The following is an 18,985-nucleotide window of genomic DNA, read 5'->3' on the forward strand; positions in this document are numbered from 1 at the left end:
AAAACAAAAATCTTCCAAGGGAAAAGACAGAGTGCAGCTGAATTCTCGGTTGGGAAAATTAAATCAAAATGAAATGCATCGATGTTTGAACATCACCAATGTTTTGATCAAAAACATCAGAACAAAATATTTTGATATTTCTCCATAGATTTTTTCTGAACTTTTCATTCCAGCAACAGTTTCAACATTTCAACTTTTTGTCCCGACTTGGGATGTAAATAAATGTCAATATCAGAATTTCAGGTGGGACAGAAATTCCATGTTTTGAACAGCTGTAGAAATAACGGAATCGCTCGGCTCTTCACGTTTCAAGAACAACAGCTGAGCAAACAAATCAGTAAAACTGTATAAATGGAGAGAGAAAAATGTGACGAGTGTAAATTTCCAAGCCATGTACAAGAGATTTAAAATACAACTTAAATATTGAGAGTGCTTCTCCATTAATGATTTGCCACTAGTGCTTTTGCAAGTATGACTAAGGAGGAGACTGCTTGCAAGAATAGAAAATCCATCATGCTCCTCCTTAAAGATTTGCAAGGCACAGAATGGGTCTGGAGCCAAAGGGGGGCTAGCCTGATGAATATCATGGTGTGGATGATATCTGCGGCTGGTACAACTGCCAATTGTGTTGACAAAAGCAAAGAAAGAGCAAAGAAAGAAATGAAACACACACAGTGGGCAGGGACCTTGTGCTACAATTTTAAGCCACAAAAGTTGAAGCGTCCAGAATGGTGAGAGAAGCTTTTACCCAAGTGGCTGGTCTAGCAACGCTGACAGTGGTGGAAAGTGACACGCAATGGAATCAATGAACCCTACTATCCTTAGAAAAAATTCACTCCCTGCATCTGAAGAAGTGGGTTTTTTACCCAGGAAAACTCATGCCCCAATAAATCTGTTAGTCTTTAAGGTGCCACTGGACTCCTCATTGTCAGCTACCCCCGATACTTTCCTGCTATCCTTATGTTGGTATTGTCCTGCCGTGCAGGAGCCCCCGTCAGAGCCCAGGCCCCCGTGGTGCTAGGCACTGCACAAACAGAACAGAGCTGGGCCCGGCCCCAAAGAGTTTACGGACGAAGGAGTCCTAGAAAGTAGCAGCGAAACCCGGTTCCATCATAGATCTCCCAGGAAGGGTTGCTCCGCTAGCCAGCTGCCAGTGCGGGGTAGCTCCCTATGGCCTATTTCTACCGCTGTGCCCGCCCCAGCTGGGTTTCTCAAGCAATGGGGCTGCCGGCTAGTCCAGTCTAACGGATTTCCACCGCCGGGCTGGGGAGCAGCCTGTCACGCTCATTCTGACCTCACAGGGGTTTGACATGGGTGTAATGCAACTGGCTTCCGCAGAGTTTACCCTGATTTACACCGGCGTCTGGGCATGAGCCAAAGCCCGTTGAAGCTAAGGGGAGTCATTCCACTGATTTCAGCGCCCTGTGGACCCTGGACCCGAAAGCACCGTCATGTCGCAGTAGCATGGAGCCCTGCAGGCCCTTTTCCGTTACAAGAGGACAAGCCAGGCTCCTCGCCCTGGTGGGAGGCAGGTCCGTGTTTCAGAGCAGCCAGGGGAGCTAGCCCTACAGGTGAGCTGTACTGCAGATGTGACATTAAAAGCCGTTGCTTTGCATGTGCTTGACGAACAGGCCATGCAGGGCTGTAGCCCTGTTGGTGCCCGGAGATTAGCCAGACACGGCGGCAGAGGTGGCCCACGGCTGCTGGTGAGAGCCGAGCTCTGGAGCTCAGACGGGCTCTGCTCCGGGGCAGGGCAGGGCTCTGTGTGTGTGGGGGGGGGGGGGACACACTGTCAGCTCCCCCAGCCCCGATCCCAGGCGGGACTTTCAGCGCCTGCCAAACCGAAGTGACACCAGCCGAGTGCGGAGGGCGGGCGCCCGGCTTTTGCGAGCTCTGCAAGGAGACTGCAGGGGGAAAACAATTAAGGCGGATTAGACGGGGCTGGTTGCGGGTGCCCTTTGCAGCAGCGATTCCCGGGGGGAAGGGAAATCCTTTGCAAGAGCCCCCCGGCCGGGGCTGCCTGGAAGGGCAGCATGGAGCCTCCCCCCGGCCCAGAGCCGCGGGGAGGAAGAGCTGGTAGGAAAAGCAGCCGGATCGCTTGGCCGGGGGCCGGTGCGGGGCCAGGCTGCCTTTAGGACCGGGCGGGAGAGCTGCGCAGGCCGGTCAATCCCCCGCCAGCGGCGGCTGCGGTTCTTCTCCTCAAACCTCCGCCGCCTCCCTCCTCGCGGCTCCTCCCGGCTGGCACCCCGCGCTCCGGCAGCAGGGGGGCGGCTGCCCGCTCTGCCATGCGGGGCCGCCCTCGCCTCCTCCCCGCCAGTGCCGCGGCAGGCGCCCGCGGTGCAGCCAGGTTCCCCGCCGGCTCTGCCCCGCGCCCGCAGCCCGGCGCCGGGGCGCCTTAGCCCGCAGCCCGGCCTCCCTCGGGGAGCGGCCATGCGGGGCGGGGCGCGGCGTGTGCGGGGCCGCTAGAGGCGGGTCACCTTGCGGACCAGGTGAGCGCAGCCGGCCGCGGGAGGATGCATCGCAGCCCGCGGGGAGGAGGCGGGTCCGGGCGCGCCCCAAGGATGCGCCCCGGCGGGGGCGGCGCGCTCGGGGGGCGGCGGGGGCAGCGCGCAGGCCGGGGCCGAAGGGAGGATCCCAGCCCCGCTCCCCGGGCGGTGGAGCCTGTAGCCGCCGGGCTGCCCCAGCTCTGGGGTGTGTATGGGGCCGGGGGGGTTGCACGTGTTGCTTCTGACTCCTGCCCCCCCTTGTCTCGGGGGCTCCCCTTGTAACGGGAGCGATGCTGGGCTCCAGCGGTTTTATTTTCACAGCGGAGGCGCCCAGGCTCTGAACTGCCCGGCCCAGGGGGGCTCAGCCCTGGCACAAGCGCTGGGCCCCTCCCTCGGGGCCCCCGCCCCAGCTCTCTGCACCAAACCCGCCGGGGCTCGGGCTGCCGGAGGGGGGGATGGCGCAGGGCGCAGTTTGGTCCCGAGCCGGCGCTGTCCCGGGGGAAGGTGCCCGCGATGCCCGGCCTGGTGCCCGGCGCCCGGGGCGGACACGTCAGACTGTCCTGCTAAACACCCAGGGGAAGTTTGTTTTCCGGCCAGGCCACCTGTCGGGGGGCTCCCTGCCTGGGGAGACATGGCTCCTGCGACCGCACCCGGGGTGCCAGGGCGCCGCTAGAGGCGGCCGCGGATCGCCCCTGCCAGCAGGGAGTGCGGTGGAGCCTGCCCCGGGGCTCAATGCACCGCAGACCAGGTGTCAGGGAGGTGGCTGATTAAGGGGAAGGTGGAGCGGGCTTTGATTGTGTGAGCAGAGCAAGTGTTCCCAGGCTGCTGGGCAAGCAGAATAATTCTGCAAGAAGAAGAGATTTGCTCCTTCCGTTCACAGGTAGGAACCGACTCCTTCGGGGGAGGGAAGCGGGTGGGTAAAACCAGCCCCTGAGAGTCAGGAAATGTGGGTCTCTCCTGCCACCGATGGCTGTGTGATCTAGGGCAAGTCTGTTAACCTTTCGCTCCTCGGTTTCCTGTCGGTAACATGGAAACGCAGCTACCTCACATGGGTCTCCAAAGGCTTAATTCAGGACAATGTGCAAAATGCTTTAAGATCTCTCTGTGCAAGGCACTCCAGGAGTGCCAGCGGTCCCTAATCAGAAACTGAAGTGTTGTCAGAAGATAGGAATAGGTAGGTATAGTTTATACTGCGTCGTCTGCAAAGCACAATTTGTTTGCAAAAAAATTGTAGCAATGAGGCTTGCAAAGGCATAGCCAGTTGTATTTTCTTAATGGGCTCTCTGACTCCTAAGAATAAAAGTTTTTTTTTAAAAAAGATAAACAACTAAGAATAAGTAAAGAGAGAGGAGGCAAGAAAGAACCTATGAAAAATCTAAACTTTCTTGAGGGGGTTAAACATTCAGCTCAAAAATGAGCCGGAACCCCTCTGGAACTGGGCATGAACAGCCACTGAAAGATGCTTTGCGGTTCTTAAACCCAGGAAGATGTGGCTCCCTGGTATTCTCCAGGGGATTATTGTGGATCCTAGGCTGATACCCTTGTATCCATTCCTGTATGAAGTTAGTTAGTGTTAATTACTGTTAATGAGTTGTCTACCTCAAAGTAGCAGCATTTGGAGCCTCTTCATATTAGTTTGAAGCTCAGCTGCCCCACAGGATAAATTAATTCTCATTTTACTAGTCAAGGTGACATTTTAGCCACAATTTTGTATCTACAGCTCATGTGTGTTGATGGAAGATAAATGCATTTGTAATAAATTAAATCAAGCAAAAGAACATTGCATTCCTCCACCATCACCTACTTAATAAATCATACACAGAACTAAAGCTCTTAGTTACACAAACGCAGATATAAGGCAGTTGCACTGTATATCTACAGCATATTCCATTTAACCTAATGAATTCTGCATTCAGTATTCCTAATGTTTTGGCTTCATAGGATGGTATCGGAAGGTGTCACATATTATAGCAATGCTCCCTAGTGCCCTGAGATGCTTCTCTTCCTTTCATTATAAATTCCTATCCGCAGGCATTTATAACTCAGCCATAAATGTCTCAGTCCAGGACAGTGTTAAAACCAGTTTGGTCTGCTCTTAAACTAAAACTGCAAAGCCAATGAGGGTTGCTGACTTCAGAATTTTTGTGTGCATCCTTGTTGTGTTTTTTCGGAAACAGGAATTTGACAGGTCATGATTTTCATTGTGCCAGTGGGAGAAAACGAAAACAAAGCGAAGTTTTAATATTAGAAATAAGTAATAACTTTGGTTCCACCAAGATGTAATAAGTCTGTGTATATACTTGGGCGTACGGATGCACAGAATAAATAATGCATCCTTTGGCCAAACTTCCCTATGTGTGATTAACGCAGTAGAACCTTAGAGCTATTACAGTCTTTTCGGTGGTAATAAAACAAAAAGCCAGATCCTCAGCTGGCACAAATCAGTGTCTCTTGAGTGATTTAGGTGGTGCGGTGCGAAGGATCTGGCCAGAAGGACTCAGCAAAGCATGTTTAGTGTCATCACGGCAGTGTGACAGGTTCGGGTTAGACAGCACTGGGTTTCATTGCATCTGCAAAGACTGCATTTCAAAATAGCAATGCAGTACGTGTGGGATGTCATTGTATGCCTGCAGTACGCAGGGTATTCTTATACAGACCCCTCCTTGTCCCCATTGCATATAGCTATGCATTAGCCTTTGTAAAGGTCCCTATTCCCCACACACATACCTGCAAAATTTCTTTAATTTATTTTTAAGCACTGAAGTCTCGATTCAGCAAAGCATTTGAGTTTGTGCTTAATTTGAAGTCAGGGGATTTCAGCTTTGCTGAATTGGAGTGCTGGGCCTGTTTCTTCCTCTTCCCAGAGAAACCTGCATAGTGGCTGGGAACTCCACAGGGTTCCTTGTGCATTTTCCACTAGATTGGTGGGTGGGTAGCTGATGCTTGCCTGGCCCAGGGAAGAAGCAAGGGGTTATTCTCAAGGCCTGCAGAGAACTTGGGGGATCTGGCTGCTGACAGGGCTTCCCCTGCTTGCAGGTACCCCCAGCACAGCTCCAAAGGGGGGTGCAGCCCTAAGATAGCATCATTTTTCCGTGAGGTTCCCTCTGGTTTGCAGGGGAGGACGATGTGTGCTCTGCTCCTGCCAGTCCCACCCACCATCTTCCCATGGCCCTTATCCAGCAAAGCTTGGGTGTGCTCAAATGCTTAAAGTGACACACCTGCTTAAGTACCTTGCTGGATGGGGGCCCGTGGGTGACCCTGAGTTCTCGGCGGCATCTGGGCTGGGTGGGTACTAACCCTCTCTATTTCCATGCCCCGAGCCAGGAACTCACCCGATTTTCATCCCGTCTGGCCAAGCCGGCGGGGGAAGGTGCTTAGGCCCTTGTTTCCTGCTCTCATGGTGGGGTTTGCTAGGCTGGCTCTACTATAGCTCTGGGTTTGAGTCAGCTCTGCTCGGCTTTCTAGGGCCTGTTCCCGTGCTCTGTATAGGAGCTAAAAAACGGTCCATAAAGGCTGATCCCAAGCCCAGTGGAATCCATGGAAAGCCTCTCATTGATTTCAGTGGGCTTCGGACCAGCCCCTGAATGCATTTACCTGTGCCTTATAGACTGTGCCCAAGCCCCACTCAACCTGACTTTGGTTAATTCTGTCTGTGTCCCATGCTCTTTGCTGCTTCCTCTCCTTGTGCCTCCCCTAGCTTGTCCTGTCACGCTCCAGTTACAGCCCAGCCACGTTTCAGTTCCTATTGCATGGCACATTGGCACCACTGTCTCTTTCTGGCTCTGTAATTGCTTAAAAACCTGATAAAGCAAGCTCTGTTTTATTGCCCTGACTGTGTCAGCTTAATCTAATTCTCCTGCCCCTGATAGACTGATATTAGCTATTTTACTGTACCAGAGAATTGTTTCACTGGCAAAGTCAATTCATACATTTGTATTTTGCCAGTGAGGGAGCATTAATTCTGAATTGTCTCCCTGTTTCTCCATTGGCGCTTCCCATCCTCTGCCCTGTCCTTACCTGTATTACGGCAGAACCTAGCGGCCCCAGCTGAGATCAGGGTTGCGCTAAGCCATTGTGCTAAGCTCTGTACATATGCAGTCCTTGTGCTGAAGAGCTTCCAGTCAAAATATACAAGACAGAAATGGGGCGGGTGGGAGGAGAAACTGAGGCCAGAGGTGTAACATAACTGGGTGAAGGTCACAGAGCAGGTCAGTGGCAGGGAAATGAATAGAATCCAGGTCTCCTGTGTCCCAGTCCAGTTTCTAGAAACCTTGGCCCACTCCGTGGGCCGGCTCTGTTACAAGAGACAGTGGATTTGCCTCTATAGGCTGCTTTGGAAAATGTAATTGAGAAAATAGTGTAAATTTGGAGGATCTTGGTAGGAGTTCACAGGACCGAGCCCAGCAGTCGTGCACAAGGCGTGAGGCCAGCTGTAGTACAATAGCAGCCCCTAGAGCACCAATTGGAGAAGAGGCGGAAAGGTACCTTGCATATTAAATTGGCCTCTTTCTGTCGGCTTGCGGTTGACCTGCTGTAAACGTCATCTCTGAAGCAAACTGTGATCTTGCTCAGGGTGTCGTCTGATATGGCTTCATTCATTTAAATGACTTGTCAATCAACCTAAACATTCTGGTCGAGTGGTTACCACTGACGTGATTACCCTGGAGAATAATCACCTTTGTCGTCTCAGTGTTCATGCTGGTTAAACAGATTGTGCGAGGTCACAGTTGATCCTGTACGATGGGGAACAGCCCGGACCAATGCAGGGGAGAGAAATCAGACTGCTGGCCCACTTGGATATTGGTTCCTATCTCTAACAGGATCTGCTTTACCATGCTGCCTTCAGCAAATTGCCCATTGATGGTGACGAGGCAGGCAGTGAACAAGGACCACTGATACAATTTATGTCTAGGAGGCAGGAGGGGCTTGTGACAAAGGTATTGGCCTGAAAGCCAGTAGGCCTGCTTTCAATTCTAAGCTTCCCCACCCCCTTCTTCTTGAAGAGACCCAGGGGGAGACCCTTGATAACGTGTAAGCCCTAACTTCTATTCATGGCAGTGGGTGGTAGGCACCCAAATATCTCTGAGGACCTGGGCCTCAATCTATCTCTGCCTCATTTCCTTATCTGCAAGACGGCAGTTAATAGCAATTCTTTTCTCCCATCCTTTGTCTTGTGTGTTTAGACTGTAAGGTCTTCGGTGCAGGGACGGATTTTTCCTGTGTGTTTGTACAGAGTATAGCGCTGTGGGCTATGATCTCAGAGGTGCTATTGTAACACAAATCACAATAATAGTTAGAGAGGAGAGAAGCTCTGGTAACTCACCCCACAAGGTCTCAGGAGGGAAGTCCATCTCCAGTGGAACAATGTAAGTGCAGGGTAGTTCCACTATTACTACTATCTGGCTCTTATCTAGCACTTCACATCAGTAAATCTTGAAGTGCTTTGCAAAGGAGGTCAGTATTATAATTCCCATTTTACAGATGGGGAAACTGAGGCACGGGGCAGTGATATGACTTGCCCGCAGTCACTCAGCAGGCTACTGGAAGAGCCAGGAGTAGAGCCAGGTCTCCTGAGTCCTCATCCAGTGCCCTAGCCACTGGGCCACACTGCTTCCCGTTTAATTCTCAATGCTCAAATTCTACAGTGATGGGTGCACTGGAACAGGGTAGAAGAAAGACAGCGGAGTTACTTTGGGCCCTACATCCGTGTAAATGTGATCTGAATTTATCTCTCAGTGATACTGAGAAGTGCTGGGTAGGGTGACGCTGCAGAGTTAAGGTTGCAACTGAATTTTCATTGAATGCCCAGTTCTGGCCCTTGCTAAAATCTACAGCAAGGGTCAGCTTGACCTTGAATGTATGAGGTGAAGTCTGGGACCAAGGTAGAATTTTTCTACTTCATTTGACCTGTTTTCTGGTGTATGGGAAGAATTCTTAATTGTGTACAGAGGAGCCCATGGAGTCACTTTGGATTTCTACTGCATTGAATGAGAGCAGCACTTTGTCCTTCCCTACAATTAAGAATTCAATTGTCCACACCAGAGAACAGATGTATCTGCAGGCTCCAAAAGTGCAAGGCAGGGCAGTTTGCTTTCCTTCTGCTTGGCTAAGTGACCTCAGCTGCTGACTGTGAGGTTCCTTTCTGCAGGAAGACTCTGGTGTCCCTGGCCGTCCTGTGCATGGCCTCCTTCGAGCGAAAGATGGGTGTCCTGCCGGGTTTCAGAGTACATCAGTGCCTCGTGCTTGCCTCTGGTCTGAAAATCTGCTAATAGTAAATAAAGGAGGAGATCTCCAGGGGGGCAAACTCTGCTGTAGAGACCTAAGTGGGGCTCCCAGTGAAGTCAAAGGGGAAGGCTCCAGCGTATAAAGTGAGCATACCTGTGTTTTCCCAAAGAAAAAGAAATACTTTTCTCTTCAGGATGTCCAAAATGCATCCCCCCCTAACACCTCCGTCAAGTGTCTGAGTGACCCCAGGCCCAGCCAGAGAGGAGCGTGGCCGGGGGGGGGGGATGGAGCTAAGAGACCCACACTGTCTCTGAGGGAGGGATCGGAAAAGGGGAGGCGTGAGCAGAGCAGTAGAACTGAGCTGCCAATCAGTGAAGAGAAGGATGAACCTAGCTGATAGGGTGACCAGATGTCCTGCTTTTATAGGTCCCGATTTTTGGGTCTTTTTCTTGTATAGGTTCCTATTACCCCCCACCCCCGTCCCGATTTTTCACACTTGCTGTCTGGTCACCCTACTAGCTGATGGCAATAATACCTTGGGGCTGGGGGGAGGCACCAGGGAGGTACCTTTCTGAATGTACCTGTCTCTCTTCAGGTTTCAGAGTAGTAGCCGTGTTAGTCTGTATTCGCAAAAAGAAAAGGAGTACTTGTGGCACCTTAGAGACTAACAAATTTATTAGAATATAAGCTTTCGTGAGCTACAGCTCACTTCATCGGATGCATCCGATGAAGTGAGCTGTAGCTCACGAAAGCTTATGCTCTAATAAATTTGTTAGTCTCTAAGGTGCCACAAGTACTCCTTTTCTTTTTGTCTCTCTTCAGACTCTAATCGGGGTCTGCCATGAATGGGTCTGGGCTTTCAGCTGCAGGCAGGTAGATCAGTTTGTTACCTGTGCTGGAAAAGCAAATGGCAGTTTAATTTCTCAGCCAAGTCAGAGTAGGCTGTGTAGCATCTTTAGAGCCTTGCAAACTTAGCAGCACCAGCTGCTGCTGTTGCAATGTGGTTTGACTTAAGAGGCTGAGCATAAAGCTTGCAAGCTACAGTCTTGAGACCGAGGTAGGGCACTCCCTTCTCTTCTGGGCATATTGTCTCTGTTGTGCTCCCCCTCTACAGATGCATACCACAGGGAAAAGCCAGGGATAGCGATGCTGGACTGATTCTGCCTTCCTCTGCTCTCCACCCGTTTAGTGGAGTCCCACCTTGTTTAGACACCGGTCATACTGCACCTTTTGGGGGGCTGCATGCATGAGGATCCTCAGCTGGCCTCCCACTGGTCCCTGTGCCCGGGCTGTTCTGCTCTGCACGCGCTCAGACTGGGGAATGAGAGAGCTGCAAGTGGAACACGCATCACTGTTGCCCAAACTAAAGAGGGGAGGCAGGTTGGCTTGTGTGGGAGACGCTGGACAGGGCTGCGGGTGAGGTGGGTTCTGGCTCTGGGTGACGCTTTCTCCCACCCATTGTCCATGTAGACTGCCAGCGCCTGTCTCTTGAGGGCCTAGCCCATGGGCCCCGAGTGCAGTTGGGCCCCTAGGTTTTACTGTCATACAAATACTAATAAAATCAAGACAAAACACAGCAGTTCAGCCTGAATGTCTGAACAGGTAGCAGCTATGAAAAGCCAACTGCGCGCTCATGAGCAACCCCGCTGTCCCCTCGAGAGCGCCGGGGTAAGGCACACTTTGCCTTCACAAGTGGAAAGCTGTTTGGTCTCATGGCCTCCATTTATCAGCCTCGCAGAGCCAGGCCACGCGTGGTAGTGCGGGGCCTGGACTGGCTGAGGGCTGCAGGTTGGGATGAGGGACGCTGCTAGATGCGTGTGTGTATGTGGCGGGGGGGTGGCTCAGCAGCGACCTCCACTAAGCCTGGGTTGGTGTAGTTAGAGTAGCCTGTCGGCTCTTCTTCGCGTCTGCGCAGTGTGCCCCAGGCGGCACAGACCAGGGCTCCTCGCCCAGTTTGGCCCGCTGGTTGGGTCAGTAGCGTCCCCGAGCCGGGTACTGACAGGAGTGCGATGTGACCGCTGAGCCTCCCTCCATCTCCATCCTCGATGGGCAGACGCAACTCGCTCGTAATTACCAGGGCAGAGCTCTGAACAGCGACGGCCAGTCTTTGCGAGCAGCACCAGGCCGTGAAGGAACATTAAGAGTCTCCTTCAGGGAGAGTGCTGCCCACCGAGCTCTCTTGCCAGCCCAAGTAGTCTACGCTGTGGCCTGGCCTGGCCTGGCCTGGGGACTTGAGCAAGGAGCGTTTTCAGCTCTGCAAATGAGCCGTGAGTATGTGATCCTGGCCTACGATCAGGCAGCGAACTCCCTTGAGGCCGGGGAGCTCTATAGATCAGAGGAGCCAATGTCAATAATAAATTAGTGGCAGTGCTAGTGCGCTTCCGTTATCCCGAGTGAATGCAATTATACACCAGGAGCCTGAGCCCCAGGGGGTATTTGCTGGAGCAGCAATACTGAAATTAATGGGGCCAGATCCCCAACTGGTGTAAATCAGCACAGCTGCATTGAAGTCATCCCTCAGGCAGCTAGAGGGGTCACTAAAAGGAGTCCATGGAAGGCAGTGGAGTTGTATTGATGTATGCTGGCCGGACCGTACTGGTGTTTCTAACAGCACACATAGAACAAAATCAAGCACATCAAACTGCCTCCGGTTTTACCATCCTACCAAAGTTAGAACTTCACCAAACAAGTATTGAGCATTAAAAGTCCAGGGAAGGCTCAGCCCCACTTGTCAGTAGCCCAGTGACCTTCCCTGCAGTGGATCCAAGCTTACCATCCCGGCTTGATTCTGCGCTCTTGTGCCATAAGAAGAAGCTGCGAGTCCTGCGCGGGGAGCAAGTGCCCCCTTTTCACAGCCCCCTAGCTAATGGAGGGTCTGATCCTGCTCCCATCAAGCTCGGTGGGGAGTTTAGCATTGATTTCATAGGGAGCAGGAATGACCAAAGGAGGAGCGCTGGAGTGAAACACGTCCAGCTGCTTTCTGCTAAAGGAGGATCAGCTGGTGTCATGGGGAGACAGGATAAAGGGGCAATAAAGAGATCTTCAGCCAGGATGTCAGAGCTCTGGTTGCTGGCTTTGTGGAGTCAGGGCTGTGAGGAGCTGAATTGAAAGCAATATGTTTTTAACAAGGGAATGAGCTCTGATAATTGTTGTTATTTATATTGTAGCATCATTGAGAGGCTAGCCAGAGCTAGGCGTTGTGCTAGGCGTTGTATGGACACTGAGGAAATGACTGTCCCTGGCCCAACGAGTGAGAATTTTAAGTCTCTCCCTGACCTGCAGTTTGGCAGAAGTCATTATGGTCACTCCAGGTGACGCATCAGGCTGAAATAAAAGCCACTTTGCAGCACACAGAGTGGCAGTGTTAAAGCCCAAGTGAAGACCCAGCGTAGATGCTTCTTATTTCATACCCAAGCACCCCCCTTAGCTTTGCATTTGGACCCTTATTTCCATCCTGGCTGGGACCCTGATTCATTTGTGTGCGTTTCAGAAGTGAACTCTGATTCTGATTTTGAAGAGGAAACTCGGCTTTCATCAGAGAGGGCAGAAACAACTAACAGCCCTGTTCCCATCCTTAACGCAGCAATGTCCTGCTGTAGAACACAGCTTTTCAAAGGTTGGCAAATGAAACTGATTGATTGTGCCCCTTTCCGAAAGTGCAGGTAGCCTGGGCTGAGTTTGGTAATGGGATACATCTTCCCCTTTCTTAGGGCTTGCCTACATGAATTGTACCGCTGTCGTTTTATCAGGCTAACAACCTGTTTGACACTCTTACTCCAGAATAAGAGAGCCTTTTCCCAGTTTAGTTTATATTGCTTTGAAAGTGACATAAGCTAAACTGGAAAAGGGCTCTCTTATGTTGGAAGAAGCATGCCCACATGGGGAGATATGCCGGTATAACTATCGTGGTATAATTAAGCCACTGAATTTCGCCCTATAGACAAGCCCTCACATGTTTCGCTGAGCCATGAAATAGTTAATGTTGATTGATGTAATCAATAAGACCCATTGAAATCATGCTTCTGAGGGAGATTGTTTCTGGCTCTCTGCAAACTCAGGCAGACACCTGCATTGGTTACATTCAGGCTATGTTCTCAAGGTTTTTTTTCATAACCATGATAGCTAGAGACTTGCTTTTTTTGTAAGTGAAAGCTGAGTTTCTGGAGAACAGTTGAGAGGCCTATTTGTGTTGCTCTAGCTAGTCCTTCCGGGATGCACTCCATATTCTGGGGAACTCTATCCTAATTGATTAATAAACCCCCCAGAAGAACCAAATCTATGTAGAGGGTTATTTATTGTGGTGAGGGTTTTCAGAAGTGCTCAGCACTGGCTGAGTTCTGCCTTCAGTGAAATCCATGGTAAAACTCCCATCAACTTCAGCTAGACCAGCAATGGGTGCTTCTGAAACCCACACCCTTAAAGTTGATCATTTAGAGATGAAAAGGTCAAAAATCTTGAAAACGTTCATTCAAAATCCCACTTTTTAAGGGTAAAACGTTTTGTTTCAATAATTTTGAAGTGTTTTGACTTTTTTTTCTCCAAACTCATTAGCTTAAATTTCTAAATGAAAGGTCACTGTGAACCAGAAACCTGGCATTTTCGTTTCGAACAAAACAAAGTATTTCAAAAACTTAGTAACTTTTTTTCCAACATTGTTTAGAGCTTGGACATCTCTGCCAACTGGCCCTGTATCATCAAAACCAAAATTGTTCATGAATCAGCATTTTTTGATGAAAAAGCTATTTGTAAAAAAAAAATTCACATCCAGCTGTATGAATAGGCTGAGAATTTTCATAATTTCACACAAGGCTTTTTTGACCAATGGACTAATATAGGGTGGGGGCTAGACCTGCCAGACTCCATCTTCACAAAGTGACACACACACATGCACAGCTAAGAAAACTGTCTGTAACACTGTTTGCACACGCATAGCAGGAAGGGTGAGTGCCATGGCAGGTGCTTCATCTTTGCTTCAAAATGCTTGTCAACATATGCCTTTGAAATATGTCTGGTTTAACTCTGGTAAACCTGTGGCTCAGAGATATAAAGGACTTGTGAGGGTTTGGAATGAGACTGTCTGCTGATGGCTCATCCTTGCTGCTTTACTGTTGAGAAATGAATAGATAACTCTGTTTCTTTTTTGAGTCCCTTGGTGTCTATTGACCTTGTTTCTATTGCACAACAAAATTTGTTGGCATTCAAGTTGCTTATTGATTAAAGCTTAGTGGCTCGCAGCTCAGGAATTTCCCCTCAAAAACAATCAGTGACACCTTTTATTATTTTGTTGTCACTGTGCTCAAATAGAGAGGCAAGCATCTCATGCAGTCTGTGCTCAGAACACTGGGTGATCACTACTTGAGAATTACCTCTGAATTAGGGGAACGCTTTAGCCCTATTACTATAGGAATGCTGAGTGGAAATATGGTTCATTTTCTCATCCTTGCAGTAATTTCGGACATAGATTTCAAAGTGGACCAACCATGTGATCCTTCCTGTTTAAGAAAATGCCTGTTGGTTTAGGATCTTAATTCAAGTGGGTGGTCACCAGCCAGTTAATCATGAGCTCTGCCCTGGGTGTGTTGATATCAATGGCGAAACGCTCTTGGGAGAGTGGCACCTTAAGAAATGTATGTGTTACTTCACCTTTAAGGTCTGGAACTTCTGGTGTGGCATTCCTAGCTGGAGACCAAACTTGGCCTCTGGTCTACACTTAAACGAGATCAGCCTGGGTACACCATTCAGGGCTGTGAAAAATCTCACGCCGTATGCAATGTAGTTAGGTCAACCTAACCCAAGAGGTAGACAGGGCTTGGTTGATGGCAGAATTCTTCTGTTGACCTAGCTCCTGCCTCTGAGAAGTGGATTAACGACGTTGATGGAAACACCCCTTTGGTTGAGGTAGGAAGTGTTTACATTACGGTGCTATGAAGCCATTGCTGTGCTGCCATAGTGTAGACATACCCTCCATGATCCCCGTAGCAACTAGAGTGGCCATTGTTTGGCCTTTTTCTTTTTTTTTTTTCAAATCGCCTAAGTGACTGATACAACGAGGAGTCCAGTGGCACCTTAAAGACTAACTAGTCTTTAAGGTGCCACCGATCTGTTAGTCTTTAAGGTGCCACCGGACTCCTCATTGTTTTTGTGGCTACAGACTCACAAGGCTACACCTCTGCTAAGTGACTGAGGTGTCTAAGTCCGATTTTCAAAAGATTTAGGCATTTACAGCCAAAATCCCATTGGCTTTCAATGAGATGTAGGTGCTTAAGTCAAGTTTGAAAATGTCACTTGGCTCCTAAGTCACTTAGGTCCAAATTATAATTGACTCAAGGGGAGATAGGTGCCTAAATGCCTTTAAAAATCTGGCCCTTAGGCACTTAGGAAAATTTTGCTCTGTGTTCCCCAGCACCACACCTCTTTTTCTCCCCTGGGATGGGAGAAGAATTGGAGGATGGCTTTCATTTCCAAAAGTGACAAGTGATTTGAGACCCGTTAAGGGCTATAGTTTTCAGAAAGTTCTGAATACCCTGCCTCTGTCAGGACCTTTTAAGGTGTTTCGAGTTGGGTCGTCAGACTCACTAGTCATTTTGGAAATCTAGGCTGCTTGGTGCACTGCCAGATTCTCCAGTCCCACTACTTCTCTGAGCCCTCCCTAGCCACCGCGGGGGACAGGGCCCAGGAAGCTGGAGGCAGAATTAGCCTGGGTGCTTTCCTGAGGATAATGTCACTGATTTTGCCATTGCTGTAAGTGGCCCAACTCTCCACCGCACTGTGTCCCCACTCAAATCCAAAGTGTGTTTAATGCTCTGCCAGATGAGATGGCGAACGTTTTATGCCCACTTGCACTGCCCAGGATAAGACTCCGGCTCCTGGAGTCAATATTAGCGCCTACAGCAAGCAGGCAGGGAATTTGACAGCTGAACTTGAAGGCAGAGATAAGGGTGGTTTGAAACTGCATTTCCCCAAGTGCTACTGACACAGACAAGGCTTTCTTTGTTGGGTGGCGTGACCTCCCGGAGGTGTGGGTCCTGCTCGCCCGACATTAGTGAAGCCACTCAGGTGACTGGCACAACAGCAGCCACCCTGTGCGTTATTTTTGGGCATGGCCTGATGTACACATTTTATCCCAAATAATGCCCCAGTTGTGGAGCTTCCTGTCAGCATTTCTACACAGTGGCTCTGTGTGTGTGGACAACTGCGTGTCAGGGTGCCAGCCACGGGGCAGAGGGCAATGGTTGGTTGAAAAATTTCACTCTGCTCTACCAAGAACCAGAACACTTTTTCTGTCTGAGAAGAGAATGGGAAAAGCTGGAATATCCAGGGAACAATGGTTAGCCCAGCATATGATGTCTGATACTGAGAACTAATCAGAATGTGATAATGTTTCTGTGCCTTCCTTGTCCCGCTTTCCTTTGTCACTAACTGAAGAGACAAAAACATACCAATGCTAGAGGAATATTAGGTGGTATAAGGCAGATTATAAACCATTCAGAGCAGCTTCTGGACAATACCCTGTATTGTAGAAAGAGGTTTATTCAATCAGAAATTGCTTGTATCTTAGTAACGTCTGGAGGCTCCAGCCAAGATCTGGGCCCCAGTGTGCTCGGCATTGTGTGTGTGTGTGTGTGTGTGTGTGTGTGTGTGTGTGTATACACATATATATAAAATACACATACAGTGTGAGACAGCCTCCAAGAACATACTGTGTGAACAGGCAAGTGATGATTTATTATCCTCGTGTCATTGTCAGGGAACAGAGGCAGTCAGTGATTTGCCCAAGGTCATGCAGGCATTCTGTGACAGAACCAGAATTTGAACCTATGTCTGCTGAGTTCCAGGGCAGTGCCTTAACTACAGGCCATTCTGCTTCTCTACCACCCCATATGGCATCCATCAGAGGGTTGTTTGGCCAGCTTGCTCCTGGAACTCCTCTGAAGCCATCCGAGGCTCAGAGATGTCCCTTGCTCAGTACAGAAGGTGAGACTGGTGCAAAACGTCATGTGACTTGCATGGCTCATGGCGACACGTGGCTCTGTTGTGTTTATGTTCCTTGCCTGAGCCAGCTGGAGGAAAGGTTGCCACTGATAGAGAAGGACCTTCTGGAAGAGCTGCGGTGAATGACTATTATACTGTTGTTGAAAGTGGTTCTTTAGGGCCCGCTGCAGACCTGGCTCCCCGGGTCCTGGCCCCAATGATGGTCAAGTTCCTGTTAAATTAATATTCTTATCAAGGAAGTTAGAGGGAGCTAGGCTGGCTGTTTCTGAAGGGGAGGGATATTCAACACCGATGTCCCTCCATGCGTTTAGCACGATGCCCAAGTAAACTGCTGTCATAGAAGGCAAGCCTGGGGACTCCTATCCAAGAGGTCCCTTTAGAGAACTGCCCAGTAAATGATGGCCCGATTGGCTCCTCCCACAGGAAAACATGTGGGTGGAATCTGAGGGGGAAGAAATTTCCACTGGGGAGACAGGGCCCTCTTCCCCCTACCCCCCACGGTACAGCAGGCTCCAAAGCCTGGGGGTCCATGAGAGACCAGGGCCATCAGGATGGGAGTTCTGTGCCAGCTCTGGGACCCTGTTGCTACCTACCTTGCTGCTCCCTGGCAGATATCCAATGAGTGTTTCCCCAGCTGATGGCTGTCCCCATGCCATTGAAGGGAGGTCCTACAGCCGCAGGGGAGGGAAGGGACAGTTTTACAAAGCAGCTGAACAGAAATATTGAGGCTTTGTATGTTACCAATAGTTGGTGTTTTTCCTTTCATTTCCTCACAGCAAAGGGATAGCTTGAAATTCAGAGGCCCACCAGAATATCAAATACTGAAGAGAGGTTCAATTTTAGGGCTGTCTCAAACTGATAATGATCTCTTAAAGACACATTTGCTGTCCAGAAGCTCAGTGAGAATGGACTCCAAGGTGGGTCTCCAATGTGCCATTCGCCATCACCGTTTCATGTACAGCATTCTGGGTGAGAACATAAGATAACTTCATGCCTGTAAAACTAAACTGGCTCTTTATTAAAATAACTATTTACAGAGATGCTTCAGCCAGCACTCCAGCCATGTGCACATAGACTGACTTCCTGGTGCTTTCCTCAAACTCTTCCCTCCTGCAACCTGTGCTCTGCCCTGCAAGTTCCATGCAGGTTGCCATAATTGCTGCTCTCAAATCACTAGCTTTACTTACAAGATGAGGAAGCAATGCTCCTTTCATTCAATGCCACTTTTACCCTGGTGTAACTGCAATGGCATCGGTGGAGTGACTCCTGCTTTGCACTGGCATGAGCTAGAGGAGAAAATTGGCTCATTGTTTTGCAGGATGATGAGCATCTCTCATTTAAATGATCTTTAATAATAAAGATGAGGCACCTTTTCTGACTCCTCTAATATTGTCTCAAGTAAGTTGTACTGAAAAGGGTTTTAAATAATCCTTCAGTGAAACTGACCCTCAAATTCCTAGCTAAATTAATCTGGAAATTAGCTTAAATATTCTCAGTAGATTCTACAGGTTTAGAGCCAAATTCATTCCTGCTGCAGCTCCATGGGCATCCACCAAGGTGGAATTTTACCCACCCTGCCCTCATGCAAGTTCTGTTAGTGCAAGTTCAGGACTGTTAGCCAAGGGAATAAAGTGTATTCTTTACATGTTAAACCAAGAGGGTCCTTGAAACCAAGCACCGGGCAGCAATTGGAAACTATTTACATTAGCTTTCTTGTACTGTAAACAAATTTCCTGCACCATCCCCAGTGGAAAGAACAGTAGAGCAGCTATTACAAGTGTTTTAAATATCTCCAGCAAGTAGGCAGGGGGACAGCAAATATTTGAAATCTAGAATTGTTTAGAGGAAACCAGCACGAAAGACTGGGATTTTGCTTGTCATGGTCACTCCATGACAGGATTTCCCCACTCCCCTTGTTCACGTGGGATGGAGATAGAGGGCAAAGAAGCTCTAATTAGAAAGATATTGAATTCAGCTTTGACTCTAGACAATCCACAAGACTGAAATCCTCCCAGTAGAGTGGGTTGTCTTGGAGAGCCTGCTCTAAAGCCCACTGAAGTCAATACATTTTTCTGAGCTTTGGATCAGACTGCAGGGGAGAGATCGTCTGGGCTCCTGTTGATTTACTGGATACCTGTGAACTTCAAGTAGCAATTTACACTGGCTGCATTGGAAGCAAACAGGTTTCCCTAGAAGGAGGTGTTTGAGCTAGAAACAAGTGGTGTTAGCCTGATGAGCCGCCCTGTTGATTTCTAGTGCCTTGATGTAACCCCACTAGCTAG

At 49.4% G+C, this 18,985-nt stretch overlaps 1 protein-coding gene across 7 annotated transcripts in view; it reads left to right on the forward strand.

Moving 5' to 3' along the window:
• The first annotated feature begins 1,263 nt into the window (after positions 1-1,263).
• The window catches only part of SYNDIG1 (synapse differentiation inducing 1), a 108,223-nt gene continuing 90,501 nt past the window's right edge, over positions 1,264-18,985 (forward strand). Inside the window, exon 1 of one of the 7 annotated variants that reach the window (XM_043512188.1) lies at positions 1,264-1,571. The gene's annotated coding sequence lies outside the window, so the exon portion shown is untranslated. The other 6 variants (XM_043512192.1, XM_043512190.1, XM_038396198.2 and 3 more) reach the window with 6 other exon arrangements.

Source organism: Dermochelys coriacea, chromosome 3 (assembly GCF_009764565.3).
Source record: "Dermochelys coriacea isolate rDerCor1 chromosome 3, rDerCor1.pri.v4, whole genome shotgun sequence".
NCBI lineage: Eukaryota > Metazoa > Chordata > Testudines > Dermochelyidae > Dermochelys > Dermochelys coriacea.